We start from the raw sequence: 17531 nt of genomic DNA, 5'->3' as shown, positions 1-17531 counted from the left end.
GGAAATTAAGAAACAGATAACCCACAGTGCACAAAACTATTTCCTCTGAGTGGTGGTTCAACAGCAGTTGTTTTGTCCCCGCCTGTGTTGCTTTAGGTGACACGAATTTCTCAGCAGCACCATAATTGTTGGATTAATCAGCTTTTCTGATAACCATGATCTTAGAAATTGCATGATAACTTCTTCGTAATCGCTTGATACTTTAGCCCTTTTCAATCCACTCTTTTCCACATGGTCACTGCAGCTAGTTTTATCCATTTTCATTACTGTATACTGTCTGTACTCAGTACATACTTTTGCAACAGCCTTGCCAAGGCAAGTTGTATTTTTTTAATCTTATTTTCATAAAAAAAAAAAACCCTGCCTTATATATATATACCAGTGTGTGTGTTCATGGTGGTTTCCTATAAAACCTCAATGATATATTTATTTTAAAAAAAACACAGAGTTTACGTGCACTGAAGGTACCACATCTGTTGCTTTCTTCTAAATCCCATACTATATTCAAGTAAGTCGCCCTCCAGATAATCACTGTCGAGCAAGTGCGCGCCACAAACGACATAATTCTTTTGGTGAACGGATTTCACGGTGAAGTCGCCTCTTTTGACTTGTACAAACCACACCCTGGAGTGAAATACGGCACTCTTTTTTCCCTGGAAAGGCATGGACTGGATGCCCTGACATGTTGGAGTTCGTGCAACCCCCGCACATGCATGAATTCACCATATTATTATTATTATTATTATTATTATTATTATTATTATTATTATTAATCTCAGTAGTAGTTTGAATATTTTTGTTTAATTGTTATTTTTGTTTGTGTTTAAGAAGGACAAGTACATTTTTCTAGCACTTTGTCCCTTTGGACAAGATTTTTTTTTTTTTTTTTTTTTTAATTGCACACCCCTGACATTGTGTTTATAGGTTATGTAATCTGCTTCTGGGTAATATACAACATCATGGTTAGTCCCACATTACAAATAGTTAATTAGCTCCTGGTTTGGTATCATAAGTGGATTTTAGAGGTATTGGCAACATTAAAAATTGATCAATCTATCACTAGTTAATATCTGTTGTACATTTTCACTCGCTACACCCACAAACAGCATAGGAAAGGTATAATCTAACACAAACCTCTACAAGAAGTGTAATTAAACACACACAACAGAAAATAGTCACATAGGAAATAACAAGAGAACAATAATAATAGAATATTGTAAATGCCTATAGACTACACTATGCCCGACGCTCATTCAAATCAATACCAATTTTCAATTATTGCTTTACCAGTTTAAATGACAGAATTATTTCCCGGTGCCTGTAGGATGTTAAAAGTTGTCTGCACTGTAGGACTGTTATCATCTTCACCCCCTTTTCACTCCCTCTGTTCTCTTGTTAGCCAAGTGACGTCGGTGCTCTATTAGTTGCCGCTTGGATGATCTGGGAGCCAGCTGTGTTAGCCTTCACTAATAGACTAAATTAGGAACAGCAGAAGGACTAATATAGGTATATGTATGCATTTGTTTTTCTTTATTATAGCGGCATTAGAATATCTGTCATAGACAACAGAAATAAGTATTATATGACATATTTATTTATTTGTTTGTTTTTTGTTGCATCCTGTTAAAGAGAAAATGCTGCCTCTGTCCACTGGTATTGTTATTGTTTGGGTTGATGGTCTCACACGGGCAATAATTCATCACCATGGGGGATAATGGAATTGTAAGTATTTTCATTTCTAGGCTGTCTGAGGGAAATTCATATATATTCATATTACATGTGTATGCAATGTAAGCTAAACAGGAGATCACCTAGCCTATATGACGCTGCTTGCATTATAGACTGTGTAGTAATATTGTTAGTATTATGGTTGTAGTATATTTTTGATATGCATGTCTTTACATGTGAACAGGTGTTAAAAAATAATACAAAACTACAATAGTTAATTCAGCATAAAAGTTCGATGGAAAGTTTTTGACAGGTTTCAATTAAACTTAGTTTGTAAAAAAAACAAAAACAAAAGTGGCTTACATAGTTAGATGTCATCAAAAGCAGTGGTTTTCAACCTTTTCCACCTGACGACCCATCCTTAAATGTAAAAAAAAAAAAAAAAAAATGTGACCCACCTTTACTTGACTAATGATGAAATAAAGTACTTTACTTAAACAGTCAAACTCACCAAATAACTGAAGGGATGGTTGTTAGTGGGACGACTGCGCCTGTTTCTTGAGCCGGTTGTTCTGGGCGCTGATCCTGCTCCGTGACGTTTCGGCTCACAATCTGATCCAGAGTCGGATCAGAGTTTAATCGAATGTTTTAAAATGGAAAAATTAAGACGAGAGCGCGTTAGGTTAGATTAAGTTTAATGCTTTTAGCGTGCGCAATTCTTTATTTTAATTTAAATACATAAATAAATCCACTGGGTGATTATATATAGTAAACTGAAACGGGATAAAACACGACGTCCCGTCTTTTTTTGTATGCATAGTACATGTTTGTATCAGGTCCTATTGCAGATTAGGCCTTATACAATGTAAACACACATTCCTAAACGAACCAAATAAATGTCGAATAACATAACCAATTCTAAATTAATAATTAGCTTCATATTTTTTAAGCTTTGTTTTAATTATTATTATTATTATTGGTCAGAAAAATATATATATATATATATATATATTACAATTATTTCATTCAGTTACCCCTAATACACAAATAAATCACAGAGATGTGCATAACAATTACTAACAGGTGCGTATTAGGTATTGACAAATGACGTTATCCTTTTACTGATTTTAAGGGAAGGCTAACTGTTTACAGACTACAGACAGTTCCCAACTTTAAACATGTTCCTGTTTACAGGTAAGAACTCAACTTTATTAGGAATATATTGTGTTATTGTGTTGTAGGCATTGTATTACGATATATGCTATGGTGTTTATGTGTAAGTTTAAAAATGTGTAGTAAAACATGGCCTCAAGTTTTTGGAAAATTGATAAACTTTCAGTAACGAAATACAAATTGAGATGAGAGGTGTGAGATGTGAGTGTGATGTATTTAAACACCCAAATAATTTAAAATGAGAAATATATCGTGATTAATTTGGTGTAATAATTATGTAAAGCGTGCTTGGTAAATTATTACATTTTTACTGATGTCTATACTTATTTGCACAAGGTAACATTGGCTGCGTGCACGTACGCATATTTTCCTAATGCTGCGCAGATTTTGTGCAAAACCTATCCAAGTTCGCCATATGCGTGAACTCATCCGGAAAAGACGTCACCAGGTCAGCAGATCGCGCATCTCCTGACAGATACTAGCAGTGCTTACAAAGGTACTACGAAATGTTCCTGTCAGGACAACTGAGGAAGTCAGCACCTCTGGTCACTTTTTTTTAAGTAACAAAAACGCTTATTCGCTGCCAAACATGAACTACTTTAGATGTGTAATGACTGCAGTATAGGATACTGACCTTAGGTTTAGGGTTTCGGTGTTGGAAGAGGATTATTACTCGTTTTTATTAACAATAATATGATAACCAATCAGAGTGCAGTGTTCTGACAGGAACATTTGATGGTACCTTTGCAAGGACAGCCAGGTACTGCGCTGGAGCAGCCGCGGCTCAAAACAATAGACGAGCGTTGGCTGACAAAGGTGTGTAGGCAACCAGATACAATCCTCACTCCATGTGCTACTACCACCTAGTCAAGGGGTGTGAATCGCCTCATGTCATTAATTATCTTATGAATGATTTGTAATACAAATTTAAATGATTTGACTCTTTTTCCACACAACTTTTATACTTTTCAAATATTCAGGTATTTATTCTAAAGGTTTAAACATGTAAACAAAACAAAACAAAAAAATGCTAAATGAACCTAAAACCGCTCTGTTATTTTCAGCAGGTGTAATTGGTTATTGATGAAAGGCTGTCAGGGACAGGGAATAACCTACTTTGAATTAAGGAGAATAAATCAGCTTTAATAACAGGTAGTTGAAGTGAGATATGCGTCCATATGTGCAAGTATTTGAACTATTTTTGTCCCAGATCAAAATACAGTACTGTCTAACAACCCCTTTGTGAGAGGGCGGGGGGAATCCTCCCCGTTATAATGCTCATTAATTTGTCCCACATCACAAAACATACGTTTATATTATCTCTTTATAGCAGGGACTGTTTCTATACATTTTCTGATCATGCTGTAAATTATGAAGGTGGTGGAGCACAAAGGGAACTTCGATTGCATCCACTACTTCTGCGATTAGAATTTCTCTCAACACCACCTCCTTTTTGGTTCTGCTCAGAACTGTTCATCTAACAAAGCTGTCCACGCTGCGTCTGCACAGACCGTGACGTTACGCGCAGACTCACGCCTGCTGAACGCACCCCCTGTTTTTGTGTATAGCACAAAAGTTGTTTTGCTGTGCCGTTTTAAGTTTACTATTTCAGTTTAATAGGAAAAGTTAAACTACCGTGCTACTGGGGGAGTTAAAAAAATTAAAGTTTTCTTGTTGACATACATTAACCTAGATTTACATTTTTTAATTGATGCAATTCTGTCCATCCGTTTGCCTTTTCTTCGTAACATTACCTGTACAAATTTGACAGCCGGGGGCTTTAAACTACGCGCCACGTATGTTCGCTACTCATTGGTTAGTTTCCCAAGTTACGGCGCGTGCAGCTCCAGGATCGGATCAAGATTACGGATCAGTGGAGCCAGAGCTATATCCAGATCCGCTTAGTAAAACACCTTCAAATGATCCGGATCCAGTGATCTTGATTCCGATCCCGTTTTTTTTTTTTTGTTATATATATATAATGTAATTTAATCCTACCGGTCAAACATTTTTGGCGACCTGGGCATGGCTTCCTACCCACAGTAGCTGGTCCCGACCCACAGCTTGAAAACCCCAGATCTAGAGCATGTTGAGTTGTCTGGGTTTTTTTTTTTTTTTTTTTTTCTTTTCTTTTGGTGAATTATGCTGTGCGTACTGGTATCATTTTGGTTGAGTAAAATTAACAGAAATATGATTCATTTTAACCTTTTAACAGTAAAGTTCAAACCTACGAGAACAGCAGCAGTGACCGAACTGCATATTTATTTTGGTTATTTGTATACTTACTTATCCGATTTTTGAATACATGTAGATAATAAACAGATACATAGTTGATATTTAAATTGTGTAATTAATATATTTAATATTTAATATTGTCGTTATTATCTTACTATTGTCATTACTAATAATAATGATGTTAATACTTCATAATAATAATGTGCAAATAAAATGTATTATTATTATTATTGGCTTGTTTGGGTGGGAGTACACTACTGTACTTTATGTAATTACACTACTGTAATTATTGTTTGCTGTAAAAACCCAGAATGTGATGTGTTGGCAACACTAGAGATAAATGTTCTGGCTTTATTCACAAACCAGGCATCTCAACCCTGCCCTGGAGGGCTGAATCTTCTTTTTCATGGTTTAAAAATCATTCACTCTACTGTACAGTATGAGACGATGCCAGGGAAGTGCCAGTCATAATACTAACAATCGATTGAACCAGTAGATTAGATTGATAGAACAGTAAATGTATAGTAAATCAATTTACTGGCAAACATTTATTAAATATTTGATTCAAGGCATTTTGTTTGCATTTAACATCTTTCGTTTTGCTGTGCAATGTCTTTTCAGTTCATTGTTCATTTAATCACGTTGCGTTAAATGAAGCAGGCAGCCTGAAACAAAGAGAGAGAAAAATGGAACAACGAAAGGGTTTTAAAAACCTTAGCATTTCAGTTTGAATTGCCCTGGGAGGTGAAGCTACTGTAGTTGCAAGAGTGAACGCTGCCAGCCGCAGTAGGGAAGTAATAGTTAGGGACAGACTAGCCTCAGGGATGGACATTCAAACAAAATGACCTGTCCCTCATCTAGCTGATTATTAAAGTCAGGACAAGAGGACTGATATCGAAATGTTTGGCTAAATCAACTAGGGCATACACTGCGGATGCCAGTTTAGTAGATTTATTAGGGCATTGAAATACCTGGTACTTACTTGTCTGGGTGGATTTCTAAAAAGCAGTCAACAGATTGGTCATTCCTGACTTAAAATATCACTGGGAAACTATTAAATACCACCAGTAAGCAGTAGTAAATCATACATGAATGGTTCAATTTGATGCATACCATCAAATTGATGAATGTAGTGCTGTGTATGCAGGACTGAAGAAGTACAAGTGTTCTTAAATACTGACGCAATTATTGTGTTTTAAAACTTCCCTTAAGATTTTTTTTTTCCACAGTCTGGACAATTGATGAATTAGAAGGTAAAATCCTCAAACAATAGACACATTCCACCATTCTGGATGATATGTTCAATGAATCAGCAACGGCCACCTGCTCACAAATGGAAGGGGACTGGTTTGCATTAAAAATTTAGCTTTTACAATTGTACAAAATATGTTTTCCACTGCTCAGCTGCAGATTTGGGGTTGGGTCCAAACTTTTCAATGATGCAGTGTGTGCCTGTGCAGAAGTGTTCACAATCCCATTGTGATAAAAGATACAGTACTGTGGCTGCGAGACAAGAGATGTAAACTACAGTCTTTAAAGTGTTTTTATAGCTGAATGTTAAGGGGGATTTGTTTGTTCTTCTATGGATTGGTGTTTTTTTTAAATGGAAAGATCTGTTTATTTCTCATCTACCGTTACAAATACATACTGTATGTACAAAGTTGCATTAAAAATAGCGCCCATAATTATAAAACAGTAAATAGTGGTATGTTTAGAAATAAAAAAAAAATACACTTTTAAATTCAATGACATACATTTAATCTAAAAGTCTTCTCATTGTTTATTAGCACATTTTTTAATTGATAATCTGTGATATTATTTGCATGATTCAAATTACATGACTCAGTTAATTGTTTTTTAAAGACCACAGCTGCAGTACACTGTGCAGTAGATTTGAGGTAATAGAATAAACTAGTTTGGTTCATACAGCAAAAAAAGAGTGAAACACAATTCAAAGTGTATTAAAATTTGTGAATGAAAGACGTTTTATTGACACCAGCAGTTAAAAAGTTTTTCAGGAAAGCTTCAGCCACAAATTCACAAGATTCTAGATACAACAACACACCATTATTTGGAAAATGTTTTTATCATTCGACATCTGGGGAAAATTGATGGAGATGTGATACCTGCAAAAGGGAACCAAGTTATAAAAATAGGCTAATAGGGGGAGTTACCACATTGCTAGTAGTTCCTGATTTATTACTTGGCCTCCTTTGTAGATAGCATATAAAACTACAAAGCGGTATGTAATTCAATATGTTAACGTAACATTATTCAGCAGGTTTCATTTGACTTTATGAAGCAAAATTAGTTAATTATATAGGGTGACACAAAACTTGTGGCCATAGATGTACAGTGTATAAACTCACAGCCACCCTGCTGTCAAAGTGATGTTGTACTCTGGTTCCTCATCCACCTATCCAAATCTCTTCATTTTGATCTTTAACCTGCATGTACTGTATGAGTCTGGTTGTGGGCAGGATGCACTGCAGTTTTCCATAATCACCTCAAGGGGACTAATGCTTTGCATCTCCAGGGTGACTTCAGCCTCATTCTGCTAACATTAGACATGGCTGAACCATGTCAAGTTCATTGGATCAGTCCTTGGCTGGCATTATAAAAATCGCTAATAATTATCGCACACTGAACTGCTTTTTTGTATTGGATTTTAAGAGACAGGATAGTATGTTTCATGCAACAAATTACCTTTACTTTAAGCAAGAGAGATGCCATGGTTCACTTGAACACAGGCATCCCTGAGCATAATGTGGATGTAATGCTGTACCTGCCTGCTTGTTTTTGAAGGAAGTGCATTCCTATTTGTGATTGTTCTTTTTCTAATGAGGCATTTTTGTACAGAGAAGTTTTTGGATGACACTGATTTATGTAAATGCAGTAAACACTGCACTAAGGGTGTCTGCTAAGAAATAAATAACTGTATTTTATACAAGGAAGATGATATACCAAATGCTGTATTTGTTTAAAGAGATGGACATCATTACATGCTTTAACATGTGGCTCATAAATACATTTCAGTAGTACATTAAACACACACGTTTTTTTGTTTTTTTTTAACAATGTTGTGGAAATTCATTAAGCATTAGAGTAAGGTATCATTTGCACCCTATTTCCCATAAAGTGGTTTAACTGACATCATAATAATAATAATAATAATAATAATAATAATAATAATAATAATTAATAATAATAATACATTATATCACAGGTATTCAGGTAATGTATAGGATCACAGGTAATGCATTGTTGAAAAAAAAAAGTTTATATCAAATATGATCAGAATGGGCTGGCTAAATGTGTAATTTGGTGATTAGAGCTGTTTCTGCAACCACCTGTGAAAACAAACCACTACACTCTGTTTGATCCATGACAAATCCACATCACTGAGCTGGCATTGAGTGAACTAATAAAACTGCCGGGATTGTACCAGGTGCATAATCATACCTATTTCTAGTGTTAGGCTGGTGTTTCTCATTTGTGTCCCTGTGTGGTAGAAGTAGGTAAAAAGGTGAATTTTTGGAACCATGATGGATTTCATTGTACTGCATTTCTGTTCTGTAGTCATCATGGCTTGGAGGAGTCATGCACACGTTGGTAAAAGATCTGAATGAAATCTAGAACAAAACCCATGATTCAAATACACAAAACTGTCCAGTGTAAAAACTCGGCAGATTGAACAATGAAACTATTGGAGGGGAAGAAGGCTGAATTCTAGTGTGCTGTCCTTTGTGCTTGGTGGGGAGTGGCTGCCGATACAGTGCCCTCAGAATGAGCTATTGTCTTCATTTTCTTGTTGAAGGTTCAGAACTGCTAACCAAGGTCCGGAACCATCGTAGGATGCAGTGAAGTGATTAGAAGTAAAGCATCGTTGTTTTCTGTATATGGGAAGGTATGGACTGTTTTTAAAGTATAATATACTGTAATTATGTATGTATTGTACACTTTTGTTGGTCAAAAATGGTCATGTTCCTTTTTTGTAATCTTTTATAACCATAAAGCTATTCAAGACTTGTTAAACAAAATATTACTTTAATAACATTGAAAATGTGATTAAGTACTTTTCTTGCTGTCTGTACCTAAATTGTTGGTAAAATATTGTATACTTCCATCTAAACTACTGTAATAGTTAAGATTAAAAAAACTAACAAACTGTGGCTTGATGTTAGATGACTTTGATACTGATATTGAATTTAAGAATGGATTTTAACCATATATATGTATCTGTGCTGCACAGATTTTAGACTTGGTTATAGCTGTATGCTGCATCTCAAATAAATCTGTCAACAACGTGACTTGAACTGCCGGAACAACACATGAGTAAATATACATTTATGTACCCATACCAACTTGCTCTTTACAGAGTTCGTGCTGTAGCTTCAAATTCAGTTTATTTTTTAAATTGATAAAGCTGTGTTAAGGTGCTTTGACAATGAGTTCAGGAGCTGCTCTTCAGTTTTAGTTGAGTGCCATCAACATACGTATGTAACTTTTGCCAAAGAGCCTTTTACTAGTAAATGCCAGCACCATCTAGTTGCAAATTACCAGAATTACTTAAAGAAACTTGATCCAGAGTAGCTATTCACTAGATGGCACTAGCTCTCAATTCTATAATGACACGTTGGCTGATCTAGCTAATGTTACATATGTCAATGGCAGGCAAATTAAACTGAAGAGCAGCTTCTGAGCTCAAACTGGTTAAAAACCACACCACCTGGCATGGAAAGACCCACTAAGTTAAAAACAGAAAAAAGTGAATGTGCTGTACACCTATGTTTGTTTCAACATGAAGTTGATGGTTCCTGGTAAGCCTGGAGTGTATCTTAGCAAACAAGGTTGCCCCAATTCTTTCTACTAACTTGGCTTGTGTTTTTCATGCAAGTTCGATCTGCTTTTATTGTGCCTGAAAAACACAAGCCAAGTTAATAGAAACAATTGGGGCAACCTTGGGCCCCACCACTTTGACAGCTGTGCCTATTTTCTTCGTGCTGGCCAAGTTTGCCCCAGTTGTTTCTTCTACCTTAGCTTGTGTTTTTGATACAAGTTTGTAGAAAGAATTGGGCCCCCATCGGTTTTACAGTTACATTTTTTCACATTTCCAATGTGTTTTTGTTTCAAATATCACTTCTTTTATCACTTATAACACACTCACACACGTTCGGGAATAGCAAAATTGTTCAACCTATATTGAGGCAATGTATTGCCGTTTGGCAAATGTAAGTAGTAGCCTAGTCTGTTGAAAAGGTTGAGATGTGAATCTGTGTAGCATAGTGGTTATGTAGTTGGAGTGAAAGTATGACTAGTTAGGGTTCAAATCCTGCCTATCTATCTATCTATCTATCTATCTATCTATCTATCTATGTCTATCTATATATCTATCTATCTATCTACTAAAAAACATAAAGTGCACCAATGCTTAGAGGTGCAAACCAATATAAGGCAATTTATGTATTGAAAAAAAGTCTCAGTAAAGATCCACATGCTTTTATCGCTGTTGGCATAGGCTTGTAGCTTGATAGCAGACCTTGTAGAGATGTTGTACAAACCACAAATGTAATATCTCCCACAAGTGTAAAAACCACCTGCCCACAAATGTAATAATCTCTCCCAAAAATGTTATACTCATCTACCAACTTTCAGTTATTATTTATTACAAAAAAAAAACCTTTGTCATAATTAACTAGAAGAGTATATACTTTAATCATTGGGCAGTCGTTATTGGTGGTATGCAAATGGATTTAAAAAAAAAAATCTTAATATCCAAAACCGGCACTAATGAATATTATTAATTATAAGTTAAACTGTTATTTAAATACATAAATAACTATGTACTAAGTAATTCACGGGCATTATCATGGATGCAACATTTGTGGGAGACATTATATATGTGAACAGGTGGTTATTACAATTGTGGGAGACATTATATATGTGGGCAGTTATTTGTGGTTTGTACAAAGTGTCATTCATATCAACTACATTTTTTTCATATTAAAAATTTGTTTGTTACACATAAATAAAATACATTACATTTTTTTTTTAAGTTTGCAGTATAAACCCTGTGTGGGACTCGAACCCAAGACATGCTTCCAATGCAGCTTGCAGTGCAGGCACCCTAGCTTTCACGCCACAAAGTTCATCCTTCCATTTTACAACATTTGCAAGTAGTATAACAAGATTTTGTAAATAATGATTATGTGTTATCCTAATTGTACTGAAAGCTTTCATCTGATTTTGCAAACTATCATAATATGCTTGATCCGTTCATTTAGAATATTGCAATGTTTTCATGTTTAGGAAGTAGTACTCAGGGAGACGGTGTTGAATTCTCACAATGTTTGTTTTATTTGAAACTACAGAGAATTCCTGTCAGGGGCCGGAATTCATGGCACCAAAATAATAACCCTACGTTTTAGTCTTGGCACTTTCACTGCATATTCTCTCCAGTCACAGCTCACACGCTCGCTCAGTCGCACCCACAGTTTCTCATTCAAGTTCAGCGCTGGACTGTCTCCAGTCCCCAGGCTCATGCACCCCCTTATTATATAACCTCCCATCGCCCCGCTGTCCGGCTCATCAACCAATCACATCCATGCCCTGCAACCCCCGAAAACAGTAACACACATTCTCCCCACTCATTCACTCACTCCCCTTTCCCATGCTAAGTAACGGCGTGACCCATTCCCCTTACAATACATGTAACATAAGAGACAGACAAGACAGACTGAACAGACAAGTCCTGCAACAAAGCAGTTGTCCAGGTCATTACAATATATTTTTTATATTTCAAATCAGTACACAGTTTCTGCCGCCTATGCTCTCCGCTTTGCTGCAGCATTCAGTCAGCATAATTTTTGGGTCACTTTTGCATGTGCAAAATCCTTGTCATGAATAGGTCATGAATGTATGGCAGCTCATTATCTGTGTTTAACATGTTGCTTTAGATACGTAAACATCATTAATTCAATGCAAATGAGGCGGCGCCGCTATTCCGACACTTTCATTTTGCATCCGCTAAATCCTTGTTTTCCGCACGGAAATGGGATTAGTAAATAGGGCAGGGAAAGAACTGCACACGGTAATCATGTTTTGCTTACGGTAAACGCTTTGTAAATGAGGCCCTGTATTTGATAACTGCATTCTTTAAAGTTAACACATTTATGTATGTGGGGTGCATTTGTACCCCTTTCCACCTTCTAAAGCGTTAAAGGTACTGCATTCTTTACAGTAACCAATTAGTAAAAGGTAATTACAACAGCTTGCTCTATTTGCATTTAAGTTATGGTGTCTATTAGTCCCTTGCTTGTGACCTTGTGTACAAAGTAGACTGATCTTAATGAAAGAAATGGTCAATTATTTACAGTAAATGCAGAGGGCATACATCTTATTTTAAACCAACATGTTTTGTGTGTGTACAGACATTTTTAAAATGTGTTTTCAGTTCTGCAATTGATTTCACTGTGTAAAGCGAGTTTCAAGATACTCTAGTTATCTTTTATAGGGTATCTACCAGTGGGATAGTGTGAAACTGGCAGTGAAAAACCCTTTTTTTGTTTGTTTTCTTTTCTTCTTCATTTTTTTTTTTTTTTTTTTTTTTTTAAGAACATTTCAGGTTTTTCCCTCAGTCCTTCATATGTTCTATCAGATGACTTCCATACAAAGTCAGCAATGATGTAAACATGCTCCTGAGACCAAACACCTGGTGGTAATCAACTAAAATAAATAAATAAATAAAAGAGCATAATAAAAATAACATCATATAAAAAAGTATAATAACTTCAATATATTTTTATTACAATTATATTAAATAATATAAAATAAGAATTCTCTATTTAAAAAAAAATGACAGTATTGAAAGTGGAGACAGATACAGACATTTCTGAATCTTAGAACTTTTAGTGCAGTTCTGTGTATGTATTTGTGTTCAGATACAACCTACGTACATTTACTGAGGGCCACAAACTGCTACTGCAACAATGCCAAGACTTGGACGGAAAAATCTTGTGAGTCTTATGTGCCATGAGGCAGGAAGTGAAAACCATGAAACGTACAATTTTGTGTATTGGACCATGACAAGCAAATATCAGGTAGTACAAGGGTGGTATATAGTGGAAGCTGTATGTACATAAGTTCACAAGCAACAATTTATTGAAGGATTTATTTATTTTTATCAAGAGAAGTGCTTGTCATATAATGTTGTTTAGGACTTTCTTTAGCACGTCATACTTCTGTGGGGCATGGAGGCTGTGTGTCTGACTGTCTGTCATACATTTTTACATAGAATCACTTATGTTTCTTAGTAGAAGAGTCCCCCCTTATGCTAATGAGAATTCTATCAGTCAGTAGTGAGGTTGGATGATCTAAAAACACTGTACCATACTTAATTATTCTAATGCTGCAATTAAACTCTGTGCAAAGGTTTCTCTGAGCCCCTGTCATTAAACTTTTTAGTTTAGTGTTGGAAATGGTGATTCACTGGGGACTATGGTAAAACATATTTAATCAGATTACAGTAAAAGCTTATTATAAGGATGGGAAAAGCACGCTCAACTACAAAATTACAGTGAAAATTCACAGAAATTGACAGGTAATGGCAATAGTACCTTCCACATTTGGAATTGCCAGTGTTACAGGGCTCATTACTGACAGTAATCTCTGTCAGTAATCAAGCTGTATTAATGTTTAAGTGAACCATTTCTACAACTACTGGAAAAAGGTGGTGAAGTGAAGTAAGCACCTACTAAAGAACCCCATTTTAACTGTATCAGACAAAGAACACTGGAATGCATTGGATGCTATTTTCCTAGTTGCACAATTACAGTTTAGTTTCCAAAGAAATACTCTGGGGATCAGCCATTACCTAAAGATCACAGTTTGAATTATACATGTTGCTCAGGAACTGACCCAGAATGAAAAATAAAATCATATCTTTTTTAGATGTACTATGCTATCTGTGTTAAAGGAAAGTGCTTCCGGGGCAATGATTGTTAGACTATGAGACTCCTCCTTTGGGTTTAACAGATTATTCTGGCATCCAAATGGCGTTTTTTTCATTTCAGAAAAAGATTGTTCTTTTAACAATTTATAGTAAAGAACTGGACAAGAGATAGTTAGAAGTTACAGTAAGAAGGAATTCCACCCAAGATTTACCATAATTATCGCCCCACTGGGGACCATATATATATATATATATATATATATATATATATAATGTATATATAATGTATATATTAAAGTCACACTGAACACGTTTCCACATTTCTTGTCATAAAAGTTCAATTCTATTCTATTCCATTTTTTCATATCTGGTGAATCTCCTATCAAATTGTTATTGCTTTAATTGCTAACTCATTTTCTATTCTGTACATGCTGTTGATATATGTCATGGTCATTGACTTTTTCATAATACTCATAGCTCTAATGTTGAATTTACAGCTGTTTATTTACAGAGCTTTCTTCGCTTGCTTGTATTACATGCACCCATTGCATAATGCTCACCTCTTGTATATCACCCTATCAAAAACACAACAGTATGCATTATAGAATACGATTACCTGTGTATACCTTAGATTCCACTCAGTGTCATTTTATTGACAAGCAGCACATTGTACTGTACATACAAATGAAAATGGTACAAATAAAAAATACAGCAATACATTTGAAAGCCAGACCAGAAAAACAATATAATATTGTACAACTTAAACATGAATGAATGAGGGTTGTATTTATATACAGTACAATTAGCATGCTGGTGACTTGAGTCCTGCACATTTATCAGCATGGTAGTGCCAAAGGCAATGTAGTCTTTCGAATTTAGAAAGTTTAGCATTTTAGAAAAATATCTAAAACATGTGTACTTTTTTAACCAATGTATTTATCAAATAGACAGTATGCAGGCCATTTATCTTGTCTGTATCATTGCTTCCTTATTTAAACATCTGCAAGCCTTGTGTACCTCTGCAAGCCCTGTGAATGGTTCAGCCTATCATGCCTAGCATATTCACGTATGATGTATCACTTCGTAATAGAAGCCAGACACGGTGCTTGTAGAGCATACTGTTTTTATTATAGACCCATTTTAACCTTTGTGAGCTACTTTTGTAAAGCACAGACCAGAGAGGATTTGCACATATAAAACCAATGCAGTGACAGCTTTCAGCTTTAGTGGAGATACATATAGCGAACCCAGGATACAGTTCATTGTTTTGTTCATTTTTGCTGTTGCTTTTATGTGAGAGGCATTAAAATGGAAGTGATTCTTATTCATTAGAATTATTAAGAAATGCTAAGGCAGAGCATTGTACAAGTCATGCCGTAATGTTGCATCGATAGTAAATGCATTACATTAAGACCACATCTCGGTGCAGTAGTACTCCAACATGTCATGGTATATTTGTTGTCATTCCTGCTAGCCATGTTTTGTTTGTTTTTTTTATACCAAAGAACTAATAGTAAGGTAACAAAGAGGATTTGGAAAACATCATGAATTTCGGAAGGTTTTTGTTTAAATGCTATTTATTCTAAAAAAATCAACTACTGTCTTCCTCTGGACTCCAGTTTAAACTCCACTGTGTAGAAGAATGAGGTGGATTTGTGCATAAAATCAAGCCCCCCCCCCCCCCAACCAGACACACAAGCCAGTCCTTGGGCTGCTTCTGACAGTCATGCTCATCTTTAGACTGAAACACTGATAATCTGCTGATAACCATACATGGTGTTGAAGGTGGCTCTTCACTTCTGAGTGTCGTGCTGGTTTTGGGAAGATTTACTTGGAAGTTGGATTACAGGTAAAGTGAACGATACTGTCTGCCTTTTTTAATTTAATCTAATTTAATTTAAATAATTGTTAATTTTTTTTTATTTTTTTTTATTCAGTTTTGAAGCAAAGCAGTCAGAGTTCAGGATACTACCAACTTGTTTTTGCATGTTCTGCACAAGTTATTTTATTTTATTCTTTCCTGAATAATACTTTAAAGCCACAATTCCATTAGCAAGCTAGAAATGTATGCAATAAATATGAAAGAATGTGGTGTTGCCCAAGTATATAATAATAATAATAATAATAATAATAATAATAATAATAATAATGCATTATTGATTAATTACAACAACACAATATTCTTTAAAAAAAATGAGTTCAAATTCTGATTTCTTTCTTTGAATCATTAACAGTTTTCATTCTTTCAGGTAATTTGAGAAGTGCCTGGTATATGTCCTATAATTCTCTTGATTTGAGCATTATAACAGAGCAATAACTTCATATAAGACACACTACAGGGTTCAGTGGAGGTATTTGGCAAAGTTTGAAATTGTGTAAAAAGTCTACATTTACAATGAAAGCTGAGTTTGTAACATTTAATAGTTTGATCCACAAGGGCCACAAGTATTGTGGCCCTTGTGGATCAGTCTTGGGCTTACCAGTAGTCTGATATTGATGACTGATCGAATCTATCAAATGTTACTTTTTCATGGAATGGCCCAACTAGTACTATGGGTAGCACTAAATAGACAACTAGTCGACTAGAAAAGTGATAATCGACCTCAGAGACTGGTAGTCGTCTAGCAGCACACTTCTGTTCAAAAACAGAATCCGCAACATGGTAATGTTGTAAACTAGAAGCGAACAAGCAATGTCAGTATCTTAATTGTATCCAGCTGTTTGAATGAAATGAAAAGTAATTGTGAAGTGTGTGGTTTCATATGAATGAAAATGCATTTGAGGTGGCAATCCATTACATCGAGAGGAACGGTAGTTCCTTACGCCAAGTTACAGCGACGCGTGAGAACTGCCAGTGACTATCTATCTATCTATCTATCTATCTACCTATCTATTCGTGCTGTCTGTTTGTCGAGGTGTCTGTTGGGAGTGCTTGCAGCGTGTGGAGCTCAGAGTGAGTGAGGGGTTTTTTTCCCCGTTGTTTTTGTTCATTTCTTTTTTCACTTTTCATCCTTTTTTTATGTTATAGGTTTAAAAAATAAAAGAAGGGAAAATAGTTGGGTCTTATCGGCCATGATGGCCAAAGTCGGGGGAATCCCGAGGGGATCAGTTCCCAATTTTGAACATATGACACGGAGAAATGGCATAAAAATTGTAGTGGATGTGTCTGTCCCGGTTGAGAAATGTGTGGTAGAACTTGGAAAAGTAATTGGGTGTGAGAATATCAAGTCGGCGTCACGGATGAATAAGGTTGTAGTTGTATTTTTGAGCAATGAATTAATAGTTTCCGAAATGGTTCAGCAAGGGCTGGTTATTGACGGAGTGTTAGTGTCTGTTCTGCCTCTTGCGGCTCCCGCTAGGAAAATAACAATTTCCAATATTCCGCCTTTTCTGAAAAATGAACTTGTAGTGAGAGAGCTAAGTCGTCATGGTCAATTAATGTCAGGCGTTACAATGATTCCTCTGGGTTGTAAGGCCCCTGAGTTAAAGCATGTAGTTTCTTTCA

The 17531-nt window shown here is 35.6% G+C and overlaps 1 protein-coding gene across 8 annotated transcripts in view; it reads left to right on the top strand.

Moving 5' to 3' along the window:
• The first annotated feature begins 1391 nt into the window (after positions 1 to 1391).
• Positions 1392 to 17531, top strand: part of LOC117394834 (gap junction gamma-1 protein-like) — a 33416-nt gene continuing 17276 nt past the window's right edge. For 2 of the 8 annotated variants that reach the window (XM_059017730.1, XM_059017737.1), the window contains exons 1-2: positions 2620 to 2862; positions 8894 to 8983. The gene's annotated coding sequence lies outside the window, so the exon portion shown is untranslated. Of the gene's footprint in view, positions 1507 to 1548; positions 1723 to 2202; positions 2351 to 2619; positions 2863 to 8893; positions 8984 to 17531 lie in introns of those variants that run through there. The other 6 variants (XM_059017702.1, XM_059017711.1, XM_059017721.1 and 3 more) reach the window with 6 other exon arrangements.

Source organism: Acipenser ruthenus, chromosome 3 (genome assembly GCF_902713425.1).
Source record: "Acipenser ruthenus chromosome 3, fAciRut3.2 maternal haplotype, whole genome shotgun sequence".
NCBI classification, from domain to species: domain Eukaryota; kingdom Metazoa; phylum Chordata; class Actinopteri; order Acipenseriformes; family Acipenseridae; genus Acipenser; species Acipenser ruthenus.
The sequence above is the reverse complement of the archived record's forward strand: the minus strand, read 5'-3'. Positions and strand labels throughout refer to the sequence as shown.